The sequence below is a fragment of the Coptis chinensis genome, chromosome 7 (genome assembly GCF_015680905.1).
Source record: "Coptis chinensis isolate HL-2020 chromosome 7, ASM1568090v1, whole genome shotgun sequence".
Taxonomy (NCBI): Eukaryota; Viridiplantae; Streptophyta; class Magnoliopsida; order Ranunculales; family Ranunculaceae; genus Coptis; species Coptis chinensis.
Genome location: NC_141462.1, coordinates 78,509,618 through 78,523,811, shown reverse-complemented (window position 1 = coordinate 78,523,811; position 14,194 = coordinate 78,509,618). Strand labels below are relative to the sequence as shown.

The 14,194-nt window shown below is 32.6% G+C and overlaps 1 pseudogene; it reads right to left on the bottom strand.

The window, feature by feature from the left end:
• Positions 1–3,665: 3,665 nt before the first annotated feature.
• On the bottom strand, positions 3,666–12,363 carry LOC147489096 (putative polyamine transporter At3g13620 pseudogene; annotated as a pseudogene).
• Positions 12,364–14,194: the final 1,831 nt, after the last annotated feature.

The window sequence follows — 14,194 nt, the reverse complement described above, 5'->3', positions numbered from 1 at the left end:
ATAGCGTAATCCAAGTAATTATTTCACATGCCTAGACAGTCCCAAAAAACGTCCCACCAACAATTCACATATGCTCACGAAAAATGAAATACTCGCACGAAAGTAATCCAATGTAATTTTTATCATGGACTAAGTTTGTTTTATCAATACTTTATCTAATCATATAATTGTAATGTTGTTCAATTTCAATCCATCAGTTATTTCCACAACCACAGGGGGTCCACTTTCATGAACTTAGATTCTTAAAGTCTGAAAAAAAATGAATAAAAATAAAAAGTAAAAAACAACGTAGCATGCATGTTGTTATGTAGAAAAAAGAAGTTGGGAAACAAAAAAGCAGCTTCCTCTCTTCAGTAGTTTTAATGCACAGATTTAAGTTGGAAAAAAACTCCAAACAGGTCATGTTTAGACATTTGCTAAAAAGCAATAATTGAAATGAGAGTTAGTTATGGCATGAGAATTTATGATAAAACTTTCACTTAATATGAAACAACAACTGCATTACCTGAAGCTTTTCACTGGTGAAGTCAGCTTCCTTCAAAGGTTGATTTGCATCTGTGCATTAGGTACTTACATGTTGCTGTGCAAATAAAGCAGCCCTAAAAATCCAAGTATTCCATCAGTTTGTTGCTATCAATTTGATCCTTTTCACTGAGCATCAACAGTAGAAGTCTAGTGGAGGTGAACATACCCATTAAAACATCTTTGTGGTAGCAAGGACTTCTATTTGCTGGGGAAGACACCATAATGCCTTGAACTTAATTTATTGGAAGTCTACTGGTTAGAACCCAATATCTCAGAGTTGTAATGGGTTGAACACAATGCCCAAGTTTATTGTGTTTGGAGTGAATGCTTAACAAATATAAATTTAATTAATCGATATAAATTTAGAATTTAGTTATTTATTTCCATAGTTTCGTTAATATCGATCAATTCTTCTAACTTAGTGACTTATCAAACCAAAAGGAAAAAAAACAATGAAAAAAAAAAAAAGGAATACAACACCTATAGAGAAGATAAAACTACAACATTCATTACCATGAGATATCAAGAGAGACATAAAACTACAAAATAAAATTGATAATTAAAACAAAAAATATGATAGATTAGAAAGAAAACAAAAATTTTATTTAATGAAGTACCTGAAAATTGAAGATATCAATAGATGTTTGCTTCAAAAGCCTCTGTTAGTTGTCCTTTGCTTCAATTTTTCTCAACCATTTTGGCACTCGTTCATTATTCATACCAGGTAGAATTGGCACTTGCGGATGTCAGTCCCACTGGCACTAATGTAATCATTGAATGCCCTGTAGTGCAAGCTGCAAACATCAATCCAGAAGCTGTTAATGCAATCCAGATTCCAGAAGCACTTCCCATGGTGGGTGCAGTAGTGGCAGTAGCCACAATCATAGTCTTAGTTTGAATGGTGTGATGACCTATTATATCATAGACAAATTGATTGTTCAATACCTAGTGAGTTTTATGCTAAAAAGAGTACAAATTCCAGCAAGAAACAAGAAAGAAAGTATGTATAGATAGGATAAACAGACTATTGCTTACCGCGATACAACAATACAAATATGCTTTATTTATCGCAGTATCAGGTAGTATGTTGACGTGTAGATTCTTATTTGTACACGTGATCTTATATTCTCCCATTCTGCATAAAGGAAGCAAAACAAACTCGCCACTTATATTTTTTGTAGAATGAAGGAGATAAATTTGGTGTCAACTTATACTAAGAACCCATGAAAAGAGATCTGGTAATCAGTATATGACGCGTTTCTGAAACTAAAATTTCATGCAAAATAATATACATAAACAAATAACAGTACAATCTCACTATCTCAGGCAAGAGAGTATGAGTTACCCTTCTCGGAGGGGCATGTCCGTTAGGAATGTTGAGGACAACACCGGCCGGTTTCGTGTAAGTTATGGTGGTTAAACATGAGAAAATGGTTATCATAAAAGGCTTCGAACGGGTGTCGTTATATAAATTATTCTGAAAAATATTTGCTACTATGATATATAAATATTATATTGATTGTTCATTCAAATTTCCATTCATAACAAATTAGAGTAGATATACGTGAACACTTTTTTCTTGTGTCCAAATTAAATCTCAATTTCTTAGAATATATTGTCATAGCTTCTAAATCTATGTATTTGGGTTCCGATATAAAGCCAAACTCTACATTCTCCAAATAACAAAAAAGAAAAATGTTTGTTCAGAGAATGATCTACATTGCATAATAAGGATAATTAATTATGCAAGTAAATCAATTAAAGAGTTGGACAGGAAGGTCTCAACTATGTAGTTATTATAGCCACAACTGTCAAATGTCAAGTTGAATCTAAATCAGAGTGCATAATATATTCCAAAGTGTTTATCACTAAAATCATACTAAACCCAATAGGTTAAATCCAATGGAAAACAAAAATATCAAATTGAGATATTAGTAAATTAACATAAACCATACTCTATAGATTAATAAGAATTGTATGGTTACCTTTTGTTGAACAAATCATATTTTCGTCCTAAGAAACAAAGGCTCTGTTCCAGGTTCTTATTAAGTCATCCTTTAATAATCTTTTAAAAAATTAACTGCATCACTAAGATTTACCTGAGGAGTACTTGACGGGAGAAGAAATCATGTTTTCGTGTTGAGAATCTCGAAGAGAGAGGGTCTAAACTAAGAGAAATCATGTTTTCTTCTTTACTGGAGTCTCCCTTGTTTTTTCGTAATACCTCCGTCTTAACTTTCGTGGGTCTATTTTTTAGGGTTTTTTCTCCAACTTTTTCGGAATACCCCTAATTACCGAATTCACCTCATTACTTAATACCCCAACTGACGTGGACAACCACATCTAATTGAAACTCGCAAATGCAATAATGAGTGCATATGCAGTAGAAACAATGGAAAGTCAAAATAAAACAAAGCCAACTTACCATGGATGCATTTCTCACCACAAATTCCGCCTCCATATTTTACCCATTCTCTCATAGATCCATATTTTAAAATAAAAGAACCATATTATAATCTCAACATAGCAATAGCAAGGGGCGGGAACCAACATTCAACATACCACTGTTTACTTTCTAATGAGAACAATATGAAAAAATCAATGATAACAATCAAAAGACAAACATGCTTCCTAGATATGATATGAGGATCGACAGTAAAGTGAATTTCATTCATAAGCCTTCCAAGCTTCAATGATGTTAATGATATATGAATGTTTAGTCTCGGGATTGATGGTATTCTGCATTTGTTGCAATACTCCCACACCTTCAATTCCCTACAGCAAAATCTGAAATGAATTAAAAAATATAAAAATAAAAACTAATGTAAAAAAACATCAGAACTGATTAAACACTTGTAATATGTTGTGTTGGGTTATGCTCGCCAAAGCAATAGTGCAATTAGCCTAAGTGCTAATATATAACTATTTTGTTGCATATATTGTTTGAAGCTGATTATCCCAAAAGAAATTTAGACAGGGAATGGATATATAGGCATATTTATACATCTTTGATTTTGATTACATCTCGCTTGTAAATTCTATTATTAATCTTACCTCGAACTGGGAGCAAAGTTCCAAGCAGTGTTTTGACAGACCGTAGCCATTCATATATAGCCTTAGATAGATTTGCTGGACCTTTCTTAGACCCCATTCCCAAGATATAAAGTTCCCAAATCAGCCATACCCAAGAGCTGATATGAACTACTACTCAACTGTGCTTCAAATAATCCAATTGAAGACAACACCGAACCAAGTTCTATCCAAATTTTTAACCAGTTACCTACAATCAGATTACCTGCTTCTGCTAAATACCCATCGTCCCACACACTCTGCTTAATGACCCAGTTGCTGCTAAAAGAGGAATTAGATATCCAAGACATGTTATAATCCCAATTGAAAACAATGCCTTAGGAAACGCACTTTGCGGTTTATCAACTTCACCAGCTAAAGTACTTGCATTATCCCATAAATTCAAGTTCCATAACAAAGTATTAAAATATAGATTCCAATCTGTTTTCTTTCCTTTTTCGCCCAATGTAAGCCAATGTCGAGGCTGAAGTTTGGGTAGTGAAATAAAATCCATAAGAACAAACAACAAAAGAGAAATAATACCCAAAGAAACAACACCATTACAAACAACGGTGAAGCCCATATAATTAAAAAAAAGATAATACCAATGTTGATCCCGTGATTGAGAGTGTTCGAGGCATACCACTTTTGGGAATTGGGAAAAGACGCTTCATATAATCAGCACAGAGAACATGATAAGCAGCATTGTTAATAACACCACTAAGAAAGTTTAAAGAACCCAGAGTTCCTTTGTTTTCTCTTGGGCTTCCAAAAGGTCTCTACTTGCCAGTAAAGTGCTTGAGCTGTCTCATACAACAGATGGTTTAATTTCCAAATCTCTTGTGGCTTCATCTGTATGGGGACTGTCCTTCACATCTAATGCTTCCTTCTCCACTTTTATGAATTCTCCTTCCAAAGCATTTTCCTCTTCTGGCTCATTGATGTCTTTTTCCTCATGCTTCAATGCCCCATTGGCTAAAACTTCGTCTTTCCCTGCATCAACCTGTAACAAAATATCATTATCGAGTCAATATCACATAACAGATCAGTCCAAAAGGATGAAAATACAACAATGGGTACACGGGACATGCTACTTGTGAAGTTTGATAAGCAAAGCCCGAGGTCAGGTTAAAAAAAAAGCGTGATCCACAAAGATAGACGCTAGCGAGGGGTGAGGGGCCTTGCGAAACGGTCTTCTGAGAAACATAGAGTTATGCAACAATCACTTACTGAAGCACAACTTAATGACTAATTTATGGTGTTATTGTAAAGCACACAAATCCCACTCGTTTCAATGACCTAAAAACAAAAGCTCGCCTTATTACAAAAAAAATCTACAATAGAGATCCGGACTTTGAGGAAAGTACCTTAATAGGATGAGCAACGTCACTGTCAATGCCAATTTCAGATTTGGAAGGAAAACAATCAAAAGGCGCAACATGTGCGTATTCTCCTTGAAAAATTCATTAGTCAGTTGCGCGCATGCTTTTGGGACTCGTTCTGATTCAGTACTACCATAAAGAATACACTTCAATTCCTACTAGAGTTTCAGATAGTGGCTTCTTGTAAACGGGTGCCCAAGAAAAGTGAAGTTTTAGCCGCTGTGGTGGTGGCCATGGCTTGAAGCTAATGTGTACCTAGTGTGGTGGTAATGGCGGTGAATAAGAAGTGGTATGGTGATGAAGAGTGGATTTATTGGAGATCAAGGAAGAAGAGATAAACAACTTTTTCAGTTTTTGCTGTGGGTTTTTGTTGGGGATTAACAGTTTGATTAGAGCTTTTGTGGAGAGATATTGTTTTGTATGTACTAATGAGGAGAACATGTATAAACCCTAAGATATATCTGTGCGGAGACCTTTTTAGGTATATATATATATATATTTGTGAAGCTTTTTGTTTTTTGTATTTTTCCTTTGGTTTACGAACAATTGAAATTGGAAAAAGAGAGCGTAGAATTCCTTTTTTTCTGTTGAATTATTGGAAAAGCTGAGGTGTCCACATTAGAGAAAAAAGGGGGACTGACGTGGCTTCCTGGGAGCATTCTCGACTGTTCAGTATTAATGGTCTTTGATTATAAAAAAAATATGATATAAATAAGGAAACAATCCCATCTAGAGCTTCACAGAGTCTCTAACTTTTTCTAAACACTATAGCTAATTACGAAAAAAACAATCTCATTTTGAGTTTCATAAAGTCTCCAATTTTTCCTAAACACTATAGCTAATTACGAAAAAAACAATCTCATCTTGAGTTTCACAAAGTCTCCAATTTTTCCTAAACAATATAGCTAATTACGAAAAAAAATATGAGACAAAAAACTAAATTACTAAAAACAATAGTTTCCACCGAAAACGATTTTCCTAAAACCCTTTCGATTTGATGCGCCATCCACTGTGGGATTTAGACATTTATTCATAGTTAAGGATTCCAAAAATCACAATTCCGGCCACAATAATTACGACATATTCAAATTCCTTAGATATATATTATAGCTGTATCCTCACCAATCAATTTCTTGGAGCACTCGCTGAGACTCCAGTTTTTTCTAAACTCTCTTACTAATTATAAAAAAGTAGGATATAAATAAGGAAACAATCCCATCTAGAGTTTCACAGAGTCTCGATTTTTCCTAAACATTATAGTTAATTACGAAAAAAAAAACAATCTCATCTAGAATTTCATAGAGTCTCGAACTTGTCCTAAACAATATTAGCTAATTACGAAAAAAAAAAAAGTGACGAAAAACTAAATTGCTAAAAACAATAGTTTCCACCGATTTTTTTTTCCTAAAATGGTACCCTTTCGATTTGATGCGACATCCACTGTGGGATTTGGACATTTATTCATAGTTAAGGATTCCAAAAATCACAATTCCGGCCACAATAATTACGACATATTCTAATTTCTTAGATATATATTATAGTTATACCCTCACCAATTTATTTTTTTTGGAGCACTCGTAGAGACTCCAATTTTTTCTAAACTCTATTACTAATTATAAAAAAGTATGATATAAATAAAAAAATAATCTCATTTAGAGTTTCACAGAGTCTCTAACTTTTTCTAAAAACTCTAGCTAATTAAAAAAAAAAAAAAAAAAAAAAAAAAAAACAATCTCATCTAGAGTTTCACAAAATCTCGAACTTTTCCTAAACAATATAGCTAATTACGAAAAAAAAAAATATGAGACAAAAAACTAAATTGCTAAAAACAATAGTTTCCACCGAAAACGATTTTCTTAAAACGGTATCCTTTCGATTTGATGCGTCATCCACTATAGGATTCCAAAAATCACAATTCCGGCCACAATAATTACGACATATTCCAATTCCTTAGATATATATTATAGTTATACTCTCACCAATCTATTTTTTGGAGCACTCGCTGAGACTCCAATTTTTTCTAACTCTATTACTAATTATAAAAAAATAGGATATAAATAAGGAAACAATCCCATCTAGAGTTTCACAGAGTCTCGAATTTTTTCTAAACACTATAGCTAATTATGAAAAAAACAATCCCATCTAGAGTTTCACAGAGTCTCGAACTTTTCCTAAACAATATAGCTAATTATGAAAAAAAAATATGAGACAAAAAACTAAATTGCTAAAAACAATAGTTTTTACCAAAAACAATTTTTCCTAAAAGCCTTTCGATTTGATGCGTCATCCACTGTGGGATTTAGACATTAATTCATAGTTAAGGATTCCAAAAATCACAATTCTAGCCACAATAATTATGACATATTTCAATTAAATTTAGAAAAAAAAATGCATGGATGGATAACGAACTATACCCGAAATCAGACATTGGGGTTAAATTTTTTTTTGAGCTAGTTTGGGTATCCATGTGTACCACGTTTTGCAACGTTTGGTTCTGTTTCACTTCCGTCCATTTATCTCATACTTGTCACGTTTTTTTTTTTTTTTCTTTTTCTCTAATTAAGTGGCCCTTAATTTCTAATGTGGCCATGTAAACCTTGCCACGTGGTATGCCAACACAAAACATAAACAACTAAGTATCATCTTCTCCAACTATCATTTTTCTTCTTCATCTTATGCTTGTTCCTTTCTATTTGCATTTCAATATGATTAATATCACACCATGAATATTAATTAATTGCAATACTGTATTTCATAGCTAAGTATATTGACTCAGAAGTTAGTGGCTCCGATAAGCATAAAAGCAATATTTTCCGACATTGATTTAGACATGGGTTGTTAAATTTTGAGCTAATTTGACTTATAGCTCTTTGGGCATCATTATTTTATTTAGTTAGGAATTTGGGAAGTGTTACATTGTCCATGAAAGATTCAAACGTTTTAAAATTCTTTTCCCACTTACAGAAGTGAGCTGCAAGGAAAGCTTCGAAGCTCTATCTTGAGTTTTTAATTACCATGACTAGTAACCAAAAGACACACACTATAGAGGCATTGGAACGAAGATTCACAATTGTAAAAACTGATCGAGGTTCTCCAACAACTAGAACAGAAGATAAAAAAGAGATCTCGCAAACATGACCAAGACCAAAAACAAGATTCTGATTCACTTACTCTTCTGGCATGTGATACTGATGCCTTGAGCCTTCCTTTGCAAGAAGAGACCTCGAAAACTCCAGTCTCAAAGAAAGAGCGTGTTGTTTTTGTTGGTTATATACTTATATGCCAGGGGTGGGAAGTTCTGGGAAATCAGATGAAGCAAACAATCTTACATATTCTCAGATCTGTCAGTCAGTATGCTTTTGAGATTTGGAAGAAGATGACGTGACCAGATAATGCTCTCGTCCTATTTTTAATTTAGTCATAACCGTCTGATCATTTCCACTAGTCGACGTGATGTCACCATGTGTCTCATAACTTAAGTATAGAGCACGTGATTCATGCATGGGGAGTTGCCTAATTAATCTTACAGCAGATGTACTATATACCACCATTTGCCATATAAGAAATGGCCACATAGGAAAATAATTAGAGAAAAAGAAGAAAAGTGTTACACGTATGAAATAAATGGACGGAAATGAAACAGAACCAAACGTTGCAAAACGTTGTACACATGGATACCCAAACTTGCTAAAAAAAGTTTAAATCCCAATGTTTGATTTTGGGTATAATTCGTTACCCATCCATGTATTGTTTTCTTCAATTTATGATATATTATGTGGAAAATTTATAAAATATTCCAAAAATATATTGAACTAACCGCAAAGAATAATTAACAAGAAATCAGAAACTGGATGCAAATGCACTGAGCTAACCTCAAAAAATAAATAATAGGAATTAGAAATTGGATGCAACTGCATTGAACTAACCTCAAAATATAAATAATGGAAAATCAGAAACTGGATGCAAATAATGTATTGAACTAACCTCAAAACATAGTTGGGTTATATGTTGTGGGAATGTCTCGATAAGTATAGTTTTGCATTTAAAATGGTGTTTATCTTATCTCTTTTCGTATGATTGGGAACTCCTTACTATTCAAGTAGCTTCAATATATATGAACTTCACCTTATTAGGCAATCTCACAAAACTTCTATTATTAAACAACAAAATGAAGTTGAAGGATTTTATCATAGGTGAGTTTTTTTTTTAATGGAGAGTGAGGTTTTTATATTATAAGAAATTTGGATGAGTGATCAATATAATATTAATATATAATAGTTCTACATATTTGTAAATATTTTTTAGAATAATTAATATAACAACACCCATTCGTAGATAATCTTTGGAGATTCCACATGGTGAGTCATGCATAATTTAAAGAATAATTAACGAAAAATCGGGAACTGGATAATCTTTGATTATCCCACATAGTAAATCAAATATAATTTATTTTTTATGTCATGTTTGCAAGAACATTACAGATGGATTAGTAGAAGTTGGTATTACACACAACATTGGATAATTAAAAGGAAATCGGAAACTAGATTCAAATACATAATTGAGCTTAAAGAGTAATTAACGGGAAATCGGAAACTTTATGCAAATGTAATAAACTAAACTCAAAAAGTAATTAACTAGCAATCGAAAACTGGATTCAGTTGCATTAAACTAACGTAAGATAATAACTAATGAGAAACTAGAAATTTGATGCAAATCCTTGAAAAATATTTAACGGGAAATCGGAAACGGTATGCAAATACATCAAACAAACCTCAAATAATAATTAATGGGAAACCGGAAACTGGATGCAAATACATTGAACTAAACTCAAAAAATAATTAACAGAAAATCAAAAACCGAATGCAGCTGCATTGAACTAACCTTATAGAATAATTGGTGGGAAATCGGAAACTAAATGCAAATGCATTGAAATAACCTCAAAGAATAGTTAATGGGAAATAAAAAACTGGATGTAATTGCATCGAACTAACCTCAAAATATAAATAATCAGAAACTAGATATAGATGTATTGAACTAACCTTAAAGAGTTATTAACGAGAAATCGAAAACTAGATGCAAATGCAATGAACTAATCTCAAAGACTAATTAACGAAACATTGAAAAATGGATGAAACTGCACTGAACTAACCTAAATGAATAATTAACAGGAAATTATAAATTTGATGTAACTCCATTGAACTAGCCTCAAAAAATAATTAACGGGAAATCAGAAACTTGATGCAAATGCATTGAACTAACCTCAAAGAACAATTAACATAAAATCGGAAATTGGATGCAATTGCATTGAACTAATTAACCTCAAAGAATAATTAATGAAAAATAAGAAAATGGATGCAACTTCATTAAACTAAAATCAGATATTAACTAACGGAAATCATAAATTGGCCGGATGCAAATCCATTGAAATAACCTCAAAGAATAGTTAACTGGAAATCAGAAGCCAGATGTAACTGCATCGCACTGACCTCAAAGCATAAATAACTAGAAATTGTAAACTATTGAACTAACCTAGAAAAATAATTAATGGAAAATCAGAGACTAGATGTAGATGTATTGAACTACCCTCAAAGAGTAATTAACAGGAGATTGGAACTTGGATGTAAATACAATGAACTAATCTCAAAGACTAATTAACGAAACATCGAAAACTAGATGCAACTGTACTGAATTAATATGAATGAATAACTAATGGGAAATCATAAAGTGGATGCAATTGCATTGAACTAACATCAAATAATAATTAACGAAAAATCGGAAACTTGATGCAATTGTATTGAACTAACATCAAAAAATAATTAATGAAAAATTGGAAACTGGATGCAACGTACTACATTGAACTAACTTCAAAGAATAATTCATGGAAAATCAGAAACTTGAAGCAAATACATTAAACTAATAACCCTAAGACATGTTTGTATTATATGTAAGGGGAATAAATATATCGACAAATATAGTTTTCCATTTTAAGTAGTGTTTATCATAATTATTTTATTATGATTGAGAATGTCTTGCTATTCAAGTTGTTTCAATATTATCTTCGCCACATTAGACATTCTCACAAAATTTCAATCAAACTTCTATTATTAAACCTAACAACAAAAAGAAGTCGATGAGTTTTATCAAGGTTTGGTGTTTTCTTTTTATAAAGAGTGGTGCAAGAAATTTGAATGAGTGATTAATATAATTTTCATATCTCATAGATATGCATAGTTGCTAATATTTTTTAGAATAATTTAATATAACGACACCTGTTCGTAGGACGGGTTTGAAAGCTATATATATATATATGCGTGTGTGTGTGTGAAGTTCAACGGTAGAGAATCAGATAAGCTAATAAAATGGTGAGTTATTTAACTTATTTACATATTGGATATAACATTGTGAAAACAAGTTCCAACAAATGAAGACATAACCCTGGAATCACCGTAAACAAAACAAAGAAAATAACATCATAATCACTAATTATTGCATGAAGAAGAAAGACTATGAAAAAAGTTGATAAAGTTTTTAATAGCAAATTGTGTCTTTTACCTTACAATTGCATCGAAAATGACTTCAAAACAACGATTCGTTTCCGTTTGTAAAGGCAATACCTGGAAAAAAAAATTACAAATAAGAAAGACAAAGACAAAAAAATGGAAGAATAAAGGTTTAGAATTTTTTTTTGAACTTCCCTTCGGCCTCTCTCTTTCTAATCTCTCATTTCCCTACTCTCTGTTGATGCATTTATGTGTATTTTGGTATTCACTCTCATAGGCCTTCAAGATCCTTAGATGCATCTATCATCGTCCACTTCTTATGGACTTGTTATAGAGTCGCATAGTAATAGATGAGTGGCCTTTTTTGTCCACGTGTGTGTGTGTGTGAATTCCCAATTGAACATTTATACGCTTTTTATTCCTGGGTCTGCTTAAGTAGAAGCAAACACTCCTACCATTCACTCAAGTGTCCGATTAGTACCTATCTTTAGTCTTCCAGTTACAGGGATATTTAGAGATGATAACGTCTATTTCTTTTACCACTTCTTACTCTCACCGTTAACCCACCAGTTAACTATTTTGGGTTAACACGTTTTGATTTGAGAGATGGAGATGCTAGCAAAATAGGTATTTTTCACTTTTGGACCTATATTGTTTCTTTAAATCCATTAGCAATTAAATTTAACTGTTCAAGAGTAAAAACAATATATGCATAAATAAAGACCCCCCATTAGCACGTATCCTACAAGTGAACAGAGACAAATGAACTTAAATAGTAACATAGAAATTCTTTTAAGAGATGGGGATGCCCTTGTTACAAAGGATAAAACATAACGGAGCGGCCAAAGGTTTACTTGTCCAGAAGCAACGATAACAGGGTGCGTCATTATATCCAGTGTGATTGGACAAACAAATTCATGAGGGACAGACAAAGATGCGTGGGAACTTCAATTCACAAGAGTATGCAAGTTCATTGAGCACATTAGACACTTCAACCCCGACAATTTGTTTTAATTTGTTCAGAAGGTCTATCATCTTATGGGTGCTTTCTGCATATATTGTTTCCTTATAGCTATAGTTTCCGTCTTCAAGTCTATGATGGTATGTAGCTCCAGCTTCTTTGCTAGTCTTTCCAATATGACACTATCCACATTACGATCATCCTTTTGCCAAAAATACAACCATCGTGTTACAAGCTCCATATCCTGCATACTGCCTGCCGCTTTGCTTTTTTAAGTTGAACATACACCAATTCCACCTAAACTAGAGAAGTACATCAAGCACATAGGAAATACTTATTCTAGCATGGTTGAAGAAAACTTATTATACAAAGGTCAAAATATTAATTATAAAAATGTACAACAATTTAACTATTCTAAATTATAAATTCGATAATTGATCTGAATAAAGGAAAAGTGTATGTACTTGCACTGAGCTTTCCCCTCTTTATGCTTTCTTCTACTCACTCGTCCAACTTTGAATATCATTTCACCAAATGAGACTATCAGTAGCACTCGATGGCAATAGTGAACATTTCAATTAAGTGAAAATACATAGAGGACTATTATTAATGTACTATGAAAAGGAAAGGCATAATTGAATTTGTATATAACTAATTTGCCTTAGCCGAAATTTGTATTATCACAATTTAAGATTATTATTGAGTAGAGGATTACTATAGCTAATTTGGTATACATCATTTTAACATAACAAAATCCCTATCATTCTATTAATTTTCAGCAATTTTTTCTCAACCATATTGATGGGTAATGAGACATGCTTTTCTCTTGATGCATTTATGGTTAATACATGCTGATTAGTATATGCTTCTAACTGTAGGACTACCCAATAAAAAACTCGGAGATAAGGAATTGAATGAGTTTGTTGAAAAGATCAGGTATTATACGCCAAATTAGAACGTATCCATGCATCTGCCTTAAGAAGCTTCAACATTCATGGTTTTTACAGTAGCTTTAAGAAAAGGAAATGAGACACACTATCAACATGAAAAACAGAGCTTTCATGCATGTTCTCTACCCAGGTTTCCACCTTAACCACCTTATTCCTTTCTTTTATGCTAAGGGTAGGAAACCAAAAAGACAAATAACTAAATCATATGGTGTTAACACTGAGTGTTCTACTTAAAACAAAAGAAAAATGGGTGACAATGCGGTTTCAGTTCCTTGACAAAAATAAAGACGGAAAATAAGCAACAAAGTGTAATAGGACAAAGTCACACAAAAGAAGCAAGTAGTTATTGACAAGTTTGAGAAAGTGGAGGATGGGTTTGATGGGTTGAAAATCTCTCACTAAACTCTCCTAACCTTTCTAATGGTGTAGTGTCACTCTACTTTGAAGAACATGAATGACATGAAAGCAAATAAGGACTTTGATGAAAAGAACTTGTAGTGAAAGAGAACTTGATTAGATGTTGCAAATAAGAAATACTCAAATTTTAAATGAAACTTGATTGAAGAACTTGAAGAACAATAATGGAAAATGCAAATAAAGTAAATAAAAGAAAATAAAAAGACATGAATGTAAAATTACTTAATCCTACTCCTAACAAACCAATTGGTTTGGACTCTAATATATTGGATGGTTAATTCTCTACATTTCTTTGGTTTATATAGGACACCATTTAGAATTATGCCATTCCTTCTAGAAACAATCTTGTGGGCTTTTGACCTAAGCGCATACAATATAAGTCTTGATTTT